The sequence below is a fragment of the Crocuta crocuta genome, unplaced genomic scaffold, assembly GCF_008692635.1.
Source record: "Crocuta crocuta isolate KB4526 unplaced genomic scaffold, BGI_CrCroc_1.0 scaffold116, whole genome shotgun sequence".
Classification (NCBI taxonomy): Eukaryota; Metazoa; Chordata; class Mammalia; order Carnivora; family Hyaenidae; genus Crocuta; species Crocuta crocuta.
This window is the reverse complement of record NW_027531562.1, coordinates 1,938,935-1,952,508: the sequence shown is the minus strand read 5'-3', so window position 1 is coordinate 1,952,508 and position 13,574 is coordinate 1,938,935. Positions and strand designations below refer to the sequence as shown.

At 38.2% G+C, this 13,574-nt stretch overlaps 1 protein-coding gene across 1 annotated transcript in view; it reads left to right on the top strand.

Moving 5' to 3' along the window:
- Nucleotides 1-13,574, top strand: part of AKAP6 (A-kinase anchoring protein 6) — a 494,727-nt gene that overhangs the window by 117,203 nt on the left and 363,950 nt on the right. The window lies entirely within an intron of this gene.

Here is a 13,574-nt window from a genome sequence, read left to right as displayed (position 1 = left end):
AACAGATCCTGAGACCATCTTCCACATTAGGGAGAATGTCCCAGAGAGGGAAGGATGGAAATGGGGGTGAGAGAGAGAAAACAAAAGAAGCCAGAATGGCAAGGTGGCTGGCTGGGCTTCTCCCAGGTTGAGCAGACTTGGGTGGTCTTCTTTCCATAGGTTCTTGGGAAGGAGAAAGTGCAAAAGAATAACAGAGAGAAGGCTAGGAACTAGCTTCAGTGTAAGCCTGCCCATTTCCCCACTGTGGTCATAGGGAGTGATACATTTCAGTCCATGAAATATGGTTCCTTTAATTAAAGGAACAGCTCTCCTTGAGGCTGGAGTGAAATGGAAGTCAGGGGGCTTCACCTCATTCCTCCTCTCCTCTGTTCCCTCTAATGCTGCACTTACATGTTGCTCCTGTAAGTAAATACAGAGTTGGGGTTGTAAGGCAAGTTGGCTGTTGCTCCCTCCAAATCTTTCAGATTTCCACAGAAAAGACGGCAAAAGATTAAAGGAGAATAGGGGAAATGGAAATAACTTCAGAAGACTCCACTAAAAATACTGCTAAGGGCTCCTAAAAACATCAATGAGTCAGTTAACTTCATTTAGTTACATCACAGAATACATTAAAATTTAAGTCTTACTTTCATACAGGAATGGAAAGTTTTTATATAATTGGCCAGGGTTAGGGTTAGTGTTTGAGAAATCACCTCTAGAGTGATTTGTTTGTCTTTTTCTCATTGGAACTGTCACCTTCTCACTTTAGTCAAAAGGCATCTGATGCCTGCCTCTACCCAGCTCTGTCCCAAGGTGTGGTCTGTCTTCTCTGCTGAAAAAGGAGCCCCAGAAGAGCAGGAATTCAACATAGTAATCACATAGTTGTTAATCAAAGACTGTTAAAAGGATGAATTGACATTGTCTTATGTTACTTTAGTTTTAGGGTTTCTATCACTACTTTTTTTTTTGGATACTTGTTTCATCAAGTGACTTAATGAACATTTTTTGTTGTGTTCTCAAATACTCTGTAATAATAGAGCCCTTCCACATTGAGCCCAAAGTCATTGAGCTCTGGTCAGTGAACTGAAACTTAATCTACACATGGCTTTAGTTTTGGTCTCCTAATTTCATATATAGTCAAATTTCCCCTTTATTTGTGTGGTATTTCTTTATTCAACCAACTAAACACTTTGATACATTTCAAACAATTTTAAATGCATGTCAATTTGTCACATTTCCACATTGATCCACAGAATAAAGGGGAAACTTGGACATAATGTTTTATATGTGAAAGCACAACCAAACAACCTTGTCGGCCAGCTCTCAAGTAAGGGATATGGCAAAGCAGAGCGGCAGACCCAGCCCGGGCAAGACCAGCCATCTGCTATGGGACATCCCAGCTTGGCTCTTACTGCCTTGGTGAATAACTCAGTTTATTAATTTACCATGAAAAATAACCATCCCAGGGATGGGAATGCCATGGCTTTAAGGACCATCTAGGCACAGATAATTTCTAAATTTATATATCTGTCCTAATGTTTTCCCAGGAACTTCATCTGCCTAACTGACATCTCTAATTGTATCTTTAAGTGAGCATCTCAAACCAGATATGCTCATTGAAAAGCTCTTAATCCCTCCTACCCCTCATCTTTCCAATTACCACAAATTGCAAAGCCCAAGTGTGACTCCCCATTCCACACATCTATCTTATCAACGAGTCCTGTGGATCCATATCCAAATATGACCTAAAGCCATTCACTTCTCCACAACACTGCTGTTGCTCACTAGACAAACCACAAGACTGCTTGCCTGGGCTACTTTTAGAGTCTCCTCTACCACCTTCAGTTTATTCTCCACATACTAGCCAATGAAATCTTTTAAAAATGTAAATCAAGTCGTGTTATTCCGTGCTTCCTATTGGCTTATAATAAATCCAAAATCACTTCCTGTGGCTCCACCGTTTGGTTCTGTCCATGTATCCTGTTACTTTCTCCTTGTTCGTGAAGCTCCAGACACATTGAAGTTCCAAAGGAATGTTAGGCTAGTTCTTGCCTCAGAACTTTTCCTGTTACCTCTGCCTAGAAACTTCTTTCCTCTTTCTTTGCCTGGTAGAGTTTCGATTGTCATCAAGCAGTGATGCAGAGGTGCAGCCAAGTTCCAACATCTGGAGGTGCAAGCCTAGGAGAGGGTTAGGCATAGGATAGGGGTGAGGTGGGGCCTGCACTGTGTTTGGTGAAGGGCAAGCACAAAAAAAAGAGCTATCCTCACCTAACTTGTTTTTGTGCTTCACACTTCGTTTCACATTGCTTGCTCTATGTCTTGTTACCATGGTCTTCTCTGCCATTGTGTGGATGTCTAACTTAAAAAATGAGTTGAAAAGTGCTTTTGGAAAATGCTCATGATAGGCTCAGCCTGTGGTTTTGTTTGTTTGCTTTATTTGTTTTTTTTTTAGATTCCACATGTAAGTGAAATCATATGGTATTCATCTTTAACTGACTTATTTCACTTAACATGATGTTCTCTAGCTATACCCATGTTGTCACAAATGGTAAGATTTCATTCCCTTTTATGGCTGAGTAATATTGCATTGTGAAATATATCAGTATATATACTGATCTTTATTCATTTATCTATTGATAGGCACTTGGGTTGCTTCCATTTCTTGGCTATTGTAAATAATGTTGCAGTAAACATAGGGATGTAGATATATTTTGCATTAGTGTTTTGTTTTCTTTGGGTAAATACCCATTAGTGGAATTTTTGCATTGTATGACATTTCTGTTTTTAAATTTTTTGAGGAAACTTCATATTGTTTTCCACAGTGGCTACACCAGTTTATATTCCCACCATCAGTGTATAACAGTTTCTTTTTATCTTTACTAACACTTGTTATTTCTTGTGTTTTTGATTTTAGTCATTCTGACAGATGTAAGGTGATATCTCATTGTAGTTTTTGATTTGCATTTCCCTGATAGTTTGTGATGTTGAGCATCTTTTCATGTGTCTTTGGCTGTCTGTGTTTCTTCTTTGGAAAAATCTCTATTCAGGTCCTCTGCTCATTTTTTAAATGGATTATTATTTTTATTATCATTTTTGATGTTGAGTGGTATATTTTTTTATGTATTTTGAATATTAACCCCTTATCAGATATATCATTTGCAAATATTTTCTCCCACTTATTACGTTGCCTGTTTGTTTTGTTGATGGTTTCCTTTGATGTGCAAAAGCTTTTTATTTCGGTGTAGTCCAAATATTTTAATTTTGCTTTTGTTTCCCTTTCCTGAGGAGACATATCCATAAATATGTTGCTAAGGCCATTGTGCAAGAGATTACTGCACATTTAGGAGTTTTATGGCTTCAGGCCTCAGATTTAAGTCATTAATCCATTTTGAATCTATTTATTTATTGCTTTAATTTTTATTTGTTATTTATTTTTATTTAATTTAAAATTTTAGTTAGTTACCATATAGTGTAGTATTGGTTTCAGGAGTAGGTTTCAGTGATTTATCACTTAACATACAACATCCAGTGCTCTTCACACATGCCTTCCTTAATACCCATCTACCCGTCTTTCATGTATGGTGTAAGAAAGTGGTCCAGTTTTATCATTTTGATGTAGTTGCCCAGTTTTCCCAAGACCATTTGTTGAAGAGACTGTCTTTTTCCCATTGTATAATCTTGCCTCCATAGTTGTAGATTTTTGGCCATATAAGCATGAGTTTATTTCTGAGCTCTCTAGTGTGTTCCATTGATCTATGTGTCTATTTTTGTGCCAGAACCATACAGCTTTGTAGTATATCCTGAAGTATGGCATTGTGATACGTCCAACCGTGTTCTTCTTTCTCAAAATTGTTTTGGCTATTCAGGATCTTTTGTGGTTCCATACAGATTTTAGGACTGTTTGCTCTAGTTCTGTAAAAAAATACTATTGGTATTTTGACAGCAATTGTATTGAATCTATAGAATGGTTTAAGAAACAAGGAGATTTTAACATTAATTATATTAAACATCACTTTCTCAAAGAAGCCATTCCTGACCCCTATTCTAAAACACCCATCCTCTTTCCCAATAATTATCTAGTCCATTATTCAGCTTATTTATTTACTTAGTAGTGGTTCTTATCACTAGCTGCAATTAGTGCAGCTAATAACAAATAAATAAACAAATTATTTGTTTACTTGTTTGCATTAGCTCCAATGACCTCAAATGTCTAATTCTTCATTTTATCCCTGTTTCCTAGAACAAGAGGCAAGTACTTGATGGGGGCTCAGTTCACATTTGTGGTTGAGTCCAAGTCTGTATGGTTAGTGCCTTCTCTCCTCATAGACAGGCTTACCTTAGAAGTCACATAAGAAAGGCTGTTTGGCAGGGATTGAGTCAGGACAGAGGTATTGGATGAATCAAGACCCGAGTACATTTGGGGCATTACTTTCTCATCATGGAGAATCTGAGCTACTCAGAAGTCTTGACCATCTTTCCTAAGAAAGTCTGCATGGAAGAGTCTAGGTGGCTTTTTTCTGTAAGTAGCTGTGCCTGGTCCTTCTCCTCCTCCCTACTTTTCTGTTTGACTCCTTCTTTGGTACTGATTTTGGTCAATAAGCGTCTGCTTAGGTCTTTTGGACTCAAATCCATTCTTTTTCTTTAAAGGCAATTTTGCTTATCATCTGGTCATTATGGTGATCTTAGAGTTTATCAGAAACTGTATTTATCAACCTTACTTCCAAAGTTCTTAGGGGAAGTTTTATTGTAACCCCTATGATGAACTAAAAAGCACTATTATGATGTTCCCATGTTGGCAGGTGGAGAAGTGATTGTTCTAGAGAGTGAATAAAAATATCTAACCTTAAGATTAAAATATGGAAACAATGCAATATTTTATACTGTGTAGTTTTCCCATTATTTTTTAAGCTGAAAATATAATCAACATAAATTACTTCTTAGCTTCCAGATATTCTTTGGTTAAGAAGTATGAGAGGCCAGCTGAACCATTTTTAGAAACTTTCCCCTCTCCTCTCTTGGATTTAGAGGCTGTGCTGTGTAGGAAAACCAAACCAAGAATCTTACCAGATTTTGACTTTAACTGAGACTTCTTGTCTGGATGAATGTATTTGGATGCTAAACAGGCAAATTCAGCACCTCAGCTGCTGATTAACAGTCTTCTTAGAGAAAATATTACTTGTATTCCTGGAAACATGAGAGGGAAGAGGCAAAGCTTAGACTAGCTAGCATAGGCTAAATTATGTGCCTACATGACAAATAGAAGTCTTGATGTGACTTAGCTGGAATCAGCTCCTCCAAACAGCCTACTTTAGATAAATTGTGCTCTCAGCCACCTCCAAATGAAGTTGTGTCTGTTTCTTCGATTTGGGCCTGGTTCTCAAAGTTAGAACATTAAACAGAGACTCTGTTTACAAGATGTTCTGACTGGGCTGTATCCAGACTGAGATGTGCCTGATATCTGGAGATGAGCCAGATACCAAGTGACTCACGTGGGGTCTGGAGGGCTTGGTGGAAAAAAAGTCTTGAATTCTCTCTATATCTGAGGTTGGCATATCACATGGGCCTGATAGACTGAAAGTGATGGAAGTCCTAGGATGAGGGAGCTCTTAGGAGAGAATTTACTCTCATCATGGGGCCAGGAGTCTGTCCCAGTGCAGTGAGGAGCATAGGGAAAGGAGTAGTGGTTTGTGGTAAAGCATGTTTCTGGCCTGGGACTCATCCTGAAGAGCCAGCCAGGCAGTGTGGGGACACAGGGAAGGGAAGAGGCTGTAGGTGTGACTTGGAGGACCTGCCTCAGCTGACTCTCTGCCTGGAGTTCTTCCCTCCTCTTGGACAGCAGGTGTAGAGGAAAGAGTGGTCTCTTCCTCCCACTGCTGAAGCGTAACTAGCTGAGCTCTGCTAGAGGAGGCTGGGCTGGTACCAGAGTGGCAACTGTGAAGTGCAGGGTCTGCTGGCCATGACAGTGAGCAACAGCCATGGTTGATTCTTGGGCACATCTAAACTATGCCCTAGGATTCTCAGAAATTCTTCTTAGAGGGAACCCTGAATGAAACCAAAATTCTGAGGTTAACAGTTTGGAGCTTGAAGGATTCTGATCTTAATGTTAACATGACCAACTTGAAATGTACATTAAATTGGCAACCCCAAAAGCATATTCCAAATTCCAGGAAACTGGAAAATAAAGCTGAGTTTTCTGTTGGTAGTTATAAAGATATTACTTTGTTTTGATTTTCCCAAGCCCAGATTTGTGGCTGGAATCTCTTTTATGCTTCAGGTGAATTCCTTGGAGGGTATTTTCTCAGGAAAGCAGGATGCTCATTGTGTAGTGTTTTGGGAGTGTAGCTTCAGTATGGTGCTTATCAGTGGACAAGTTTCTCCTATGGTTAGTGCCTAGATTATGAAAAAGTGTGTGGGGTCACTTACCAATAAAAATGGATGATACAAAAAGAATGTTTAGTGTTTGAAAGGCTAATTTTAGATATTCAGAACACCCAATTATGTGGAAAAATGCATCTCATTCATGGAATAAATATCTCCCCACTTCCCTGCTCACACATCCAATGCTAGAAAACTGGTTGTGTGCTAAATAAATACTTTTTGACTGTTGAGTGGTTAATATATCTTCATCATGATTTTGGGAGATGACCTAGAACTCTCAGATCTAGCTCATGTTTCCTACCACAAGTCAGTATTCTTGGTTAAGATTTAGGAAGGGCATCATAAAAAAAATTAACTTTGGTAGCTTCTGACACATACTACTATGGAAAATTTGTGAGTATATATGAGCTTTACTCACACACACTAATGTATTCAGAGCTTAGAATGGGAACATTAATTGTCAAAGGGGCCCAGTGAAGTCCACCAGATTTCCCAGCTGTGTAATTTTTAATTAGCAATAGTAGCATGGAAGATGAGGATTATCATAGACTTCACAATTTAAAATAAACCATGAAAACAGAGTTTAGATAGATGTAATAAATATCATAGAAGGATTTAAAAGCGAGTCCAGTGAGGAAAGTCTGAAGAAACACATTATTTTGATTCGAGAGGTCTTACTGGGATTTGTTACTTAAAAAATGGGTTTAAAACACTGTTGGTATGGTACAGTCTTCCAGTTATGGAATGAATAAATCATGGGAATGAAAGGTACAGCATAGGGAATATAGTCAGTGGTATTGTAATAGCATCCCATGGTAACAGATGGTAGCTACACTCATTGTAAGCAAAGCATAACCCAGAGAGATGCTAATCACTGTTTCACAAACTTAAAAAAAATGTAACATTGTATGTCAACTATACTTCAATTAAAAAAATAACATAATTCCAGGATGAACTATCACTGAGCAACACTACTTATCAGCTTTCCTGGTCTCTGGGGGTTAGGTGTTTGTTGGAGCAGTTCACCAGAGGCAAGATACTAGTTACCTGTCTTTCCTTGGCCAGAGAGTTTTCAGTTGAGTAGCATTAACTGAATAGCTGATATGAACCAGGAGTTTTTATTTACAATATTTTTTAATCCTTATAATAATCCCCTATCATGTATGAAGACGTTGGGTCTTAGAAAGGTTAGAAGCTGACCAGCTTGGGAATCAAACCACGCTCAAAAAGTCTTAAGTTGAATATTCTTTCTACTTTGGCACAGTGGTCTCACACCCTTCTACAGTGTGAGAAACTTTGGTGTCTATAAAGTATAAGACAGTAAGTCCTGGCTTTCTTGTGTTAGATGTTTAAGATAAATGGATTTGAGAGTGGGGGCTCATTGTTTTTCTTCCTTTTTCTAATTAAGAAGATCCATACTATGTGTATTTTAATTCATCACCAGCAGGAATGTGAGGGTTTTGAAGTGGGATGCAAATGAAATCCTGGGATCCCTTTGAGTTAGGGGTGTTCACAGCTACCTAGAACTAGAGAAAGAACTTGGTTGTTGTTGTTGTTGTTTGTTTCTTTTCATTATTTGCTGCTACTTTGCCCACTCTTCCCCCTTCAGAATTTTATATACCAGGGGTGTCTGGGTGGCTCGTTTGGTTAAGCCTCTGACTCCGGCTCAGGTCATGATCTCATGGTCCATGAGTTTGAGCCCTGTATCAGGTTCTGTGCTGCCAGCTCACAGCCTGGAGCCTGCTTCAGAATCTGTGTCTCCCTCTCTCTCTGCCCCTCCCCTGCTCATGTTCTGTCTCTCTCTGTCTCTCAAAACTAAATAAACGTAAAAAAAATTTTTAAAAATTTTATATACCAAAGACGGAAACATGTGATCTAACTAAAGTGAAATGATACCAAGGTATGAATTACTAGTATTCTAACATGGAAGTAGATGGAACAAGAGATGGACATCTATAATGAGAAATGTTAAGAAATCAATGGATTTCCACATATGGTGTTCATAGAGAACATGGTTCTTATCATTGGCTGCACAGTAGAATCTCCTTGGAAGCTTTAAAAATCCCATTTACCAGGCCATTTTTCCAGACAACTACATTAGAATCAGGGGATGGACCAGTCATCAGTCATTTTAAATACTCCCCAGGTGATTCCATTGCACAGCTAGAGCTGACAACCCTTGGAAGATGATTTTGAGCAAAGGCTCTTGGATTCATTTCTCTTGGTCAATGCATTCTCCCTTTCCTCCCCACAAAACAACCAGAGGTTCAAATTCACTGATTTAGTAGCAAAGACTCCTGCATGACTTTTTCGAACTTCAGTTTCTCAAGTAACCTCATAAAGTCAGTAAAAACAGTGATAGAGAAAGGAATAAATCCATGCCAGATACCAGCCTGAATGTTTTAAAAGTATCCATGTTATTCTCTTAAAATTTTTATAAGCAAAAGAGAAACCAAATCCAGATAAAGTAAACGTTTCTCTCTCACTTAATTCATACAACTTTTTGAATTAGAAATTATTTTATAGGGAAGTCCAGGCACAGGGCTGCCCACCTATAGTTGTGCAGACTATATATAAATGGTACCTTTTGAAGTTGTAGAGTGCACCACATGCACAGCTTTCCATGGGTGCCTTGTATAGGCAGGGGAGATTGCCTGAGCAGAGTGCTTTGAATATGAAAGACAGAAGGGCTTCTTTCCCTGGAGCCAAGGAATGATGAATGACACATATTATTGAAGTTAGTGAAAACACATTTTGAAGGCCCATAAATACTTTGAATGCCTCAGAGGAGTCTGGGCTTGATCTAGTAGTCATAAAAACATCTACAAACAAAGGAATAAATGGTGAAAACCTATGTCTTACAATGAGATTGTATGTGCATGGTGATCTGGGAAGGGGAGAGATGTGAGACAACTATGAGGTTGTGTGGCAAATGACAAAGAGTGGTGAAAGTGGGAAGCAAGAAAAAGTCCATCAGACCAGGTGACTGATGGAAGCCCAGAGAGGCCACAGGGAGTCAGAGGCAACTGTTACTCTGTGACTGAATTTGCCCTCATCAGGCTCAAATTGAACTGCTGTGTCTATTGTCACTGTGTGTTAGGGCTGAGGGCTGCATTTCTTTGTATTAATGTGAACAGAATAAAAAGGAATAGAATAGAAATCTCTCCGGTGTTCATTTTAGCAGTGTGGCTGTTATTAGTGGGCTTTTTAGAGTAGCTGCTTCCATTGTTCTGTGATAACTTAGTGCACCAATTTTCTTCATTATTTGAATGCAGCAAATCTGCCATCATTAAATGGAAAAGGAATATATGAAATGAAAGTGGAAAGTGATCTGCTTCTCTTCTGAGAAAGAGGGAATTCTAACAGCTACTAGAGAATTGGTTCACAAGGAGGGAAACTGATCTTAGGCAAATTATGAAGAAATTCTTCAGGGATGGTTCAGTCAGTTAAGTGTCCCACTCTTGATTTCAATTCAGGTCATGATCTCACGGTTTTTGACTTTGAGCCCTGCATCGGGCTCCACACTGATAGTGCAGAGCCAGCTTGGGATTCTGTCTCTCTGTCTCTCTGCCCCTCCCATGCTTCCTCTTTGTCTCTCTCTCTCTCTCTCAAAATAAATAAATAAACATTAAAAATTTATATATAAAAAAGAAAGTCTTCAGTACTTGTAGTTTCTTTCTTCCAGAAACCTAATTTCTGGCAAAAGACCCTATAAAGTAATTTGAACTTTATTCAACACTGTTCACAGTGTTAACAGTGGCTGCAGCTCAAACTTTTGCTTTTGCAATGGGAATATTATCCCACTGGCCAAAGGCATCCACTTCTGTCTGTGTGGTCAGGCATTAGCGACAAGGTGGAGAGGGAGTTCTTCAAATAACACCACACAGGAGACTACCTCCTTTATGCATGGTCTATGCCCCCATCATGGAAATAACTAGGAATAAAATGTTTGAAAAGATACCGTAGGGGTGCCTGGGTGGCTCAGTCGGTTAAGTGTCCAACTTTTGATTTTGGTTCAGGTCACGATCTCACAGTTTGTGAGTTTGAATCCTGCATGAGGTTCTGCGTGGACAGCATGGAGCCTGCTTTGGTTTCTCTTCTCCCTTTCTCTCTGGGCCTCCCTTGTTTGCATGTTTGCATGTATTTGCACTCTCTCTCAAAATAAATAAACTTAAAAAAAAAGAAGTATTTTAACTGCACTGTTTACCTGTATTAGCTTTCAGCTGCCCTCTCAGATAAAGTCCAAATGCCTGGGCATGGCTCATAAGTTCCTTCACAGTCTGGACCCAGCAAGCCCATTGTGTCTTCTGACATTTCCTTTCCTGCATCTCTATAAAGTTAGGACTTTTTGGAAATCCATGTCTTGGAACATGGTTTCTTTCTCCCTGGGAAATCACCTCCCTCTTTAACCCAAACTTCTGTCTCTGGGAAAATAGCTATATATCCTTTGAATTGCAGCCAAAATATCATTTGGGGAGAAGCCATTTTGAAGGTCAATCTGGTCAGTCCTTCTGTACATTCTCCCCATATTTTCATATGATGCCATGTCTATAGCATGATGGTAGACACAGCCTTCAATCTGAGTCATTACTACTCTAGCTGTTATGAGGAATCCTGTTTTCTTTACTTGTCCAAACTTAATATACAGCTTACATTAGCATAAAATACATTTCCTTCAATTATTTTGTGGATTGAATGCAAATCAGTATACTTAGGCCTGTGAATAATTAGCAGGTGTTACAGAGAGAGAGAGTTATTTCCTACATCTATGCTGGAAATCTGAGGGCCTGCATATTTTCATTTCGTTTGACCTTTGACAGAACATCCTGGACACTTTGCACTTTAGGGATATGACTTGGGGGGAAGATCCTCACCTCAAAACTCTATTTGCAATTCCAAAAATCATGCGTCAGGGAACATTTAAAGGTAAATCATGTTGGTAATAAAAGCTTGATGTCATTAAAGTAGTTTCTGCAAGGAAATATTCAAAGTCGAGGTACTTTCAATTCTCTTTTTTTTGTATTATATTTTGTAGACAAATGTAGGATTTGTGTAAGTGGGTGATTTTGTCATTATCATGGCAAAAACTATTAAACAGCCACGAAGACTTGATTTGCTGGGTTCTTCTTTAAATGTATGAACTCTAGTGGTTCTCCCTGGGGTGTATATATCTATCTGTTGGATTCTGGGTTCTACGGTAAGTAATGAGCTAGATAAACCAAAAGGAATCTAACCTCTGCATAATTAATACAGTAGCTGGCACTATTTTATGTGCATATGATTACATGCTTTCCTTTTCATTTTTCTCCTTTCTGTTTTTTGTGATCTATATGTATCTTAATTAGTTACAAACCTAAGGTGTCTATATTTTTTAAAATAGTATTTTTAAACTTTTATAAATTAAGCTGTAGATAATATAAAATGTATTCAGTTAGAAAAACCAGTGACTTTTCATGTCAGAACTGGTAGACATCTGTTTTGTTACTGTTGTTTGTTTCAGGTTTTAAAGTTACTGGGCTTAGTTTTTCCTACAGATCTACACGCAATTATAATTTTAGTCTCCCATAGGACCATAAATAAGAATAATTTCATAACTGTTTAACATAGTTATTCTAAAATTCAGTACATCTTTTAAAATGCAATTCCATAAATGTGTTGTAGATTTCCAGAACAAATTTACTGATGCTTAAAGCACAGGCTTTATAAAGACTATGCATTTAATATAATTTTATGGTCTCTGCTTTTATTTTAAAAAGCAAATGTAGTAATAAGTTTATTTCTCATCAAATTTAAATTCTTTTGTTTCCTTTGGTCTATTATTGGTGGTTTTGTAGTTTTATTAGCCAAAGACAGTAAAAAACCCCAAATCATTGTGTTTGCCTTATATCATGACCCGAGCTGAACAGTGCAGCACCAATTCTAGAGTCACAATTACTCTCATCCACATCAAACTTAAAATCAGTGATCCAAGGCCTACCACAAAACTTTTCTCTCCACTGTGAAGCCTTTCTGGTGCTCTCAGCCTGCACTGCTCAGCACCTATTCTCGTGATCCATAATTTAGTGCCAGTGTTTGTTATCTTACATTCTTATTTGCTTTTTCATATATTCTTTTCTTTAAATTTATTTATTTATTTTGAGAGAGAGGGAGGGGCCAAAACAGAGGGAGAGGGGGAATCCCCAGCGGTCTCTGTGCCATTAGCACAGAGCCCAGTGGGGGGTTTGATCCCACCAACTGTGAGATCCTCACCTGAGCTGAAATTAAGAGCTGGATGCTCAAATGACTGAGCCACCCAGCTGCCCCTTATATGTTGTTTTCTAATTTCCTTAAACAAAGGTAAAAGTTTGTTAAAGTAAATTTCTCTCATTTCTTTTGTATAAAATTGCAAACATTTTTGGTCAGCTGATTTACTAAATCCTCACGTTATCATTTTTAACTTTCCTTTCTTCTGTACATGCCACTAGCATGCTAGAGAAACCATAACTTCCCAAAGATATTTCAGTGAAATAATAAAATGTATTCGTAAGCATTTTTAAATTAGTATAATTGCTCACAGAAATTTTGGGGTTAGGGCTTGGTCAAAACAAATAGAATTTTGTTGCAATTAACTCAGGGCAAAATTTGACAATTTCCTAATAAGAATGAAATGATGAGTAACCTTAATTAAGTTCCTTCAAGGACAAGAAACTCCAGTTAATATAACCCAAAGTTTGGACCAAATTAAATCACTGAGTCCTAAGCAAGCCTTTTATCAGTTCAATTCTAATAAATCTCCAGTGTAACACATATTCATGTTTGAGAGGAGAAGTAGAATTATGAATCCCTCCATCTTGGACCACTTGTCCAAGTTTAATATACAGTTTAATATTCATTTCCATTCATTCTCCATCCAAGTGACAGCTGATATGGAGATGTGCTCCCTCACCATATTCACTTGAATACCTCCTGTAGCGGGAGTCTTGGTTTCAAAGGTTAAAACAGGTGCACTGACATAAATCAGTCATACATCTACCCACACATACCCTGCTTTTCCTGTAGTAAGGAGAGCAAACGGGGAGGAACTAGAAATGAAATGCACTGACATCTTGATTAACGATGCCTAGGGTCAAAGTTCCTCTCGCAAGGGAGGTAAAATGTCTATAAATCAGGTGAGGCTGAATGACTTCTGTTTGTAGTTGAAAAACAACAGTACCTCAGTGGTGACTTCTCTTTGTTTT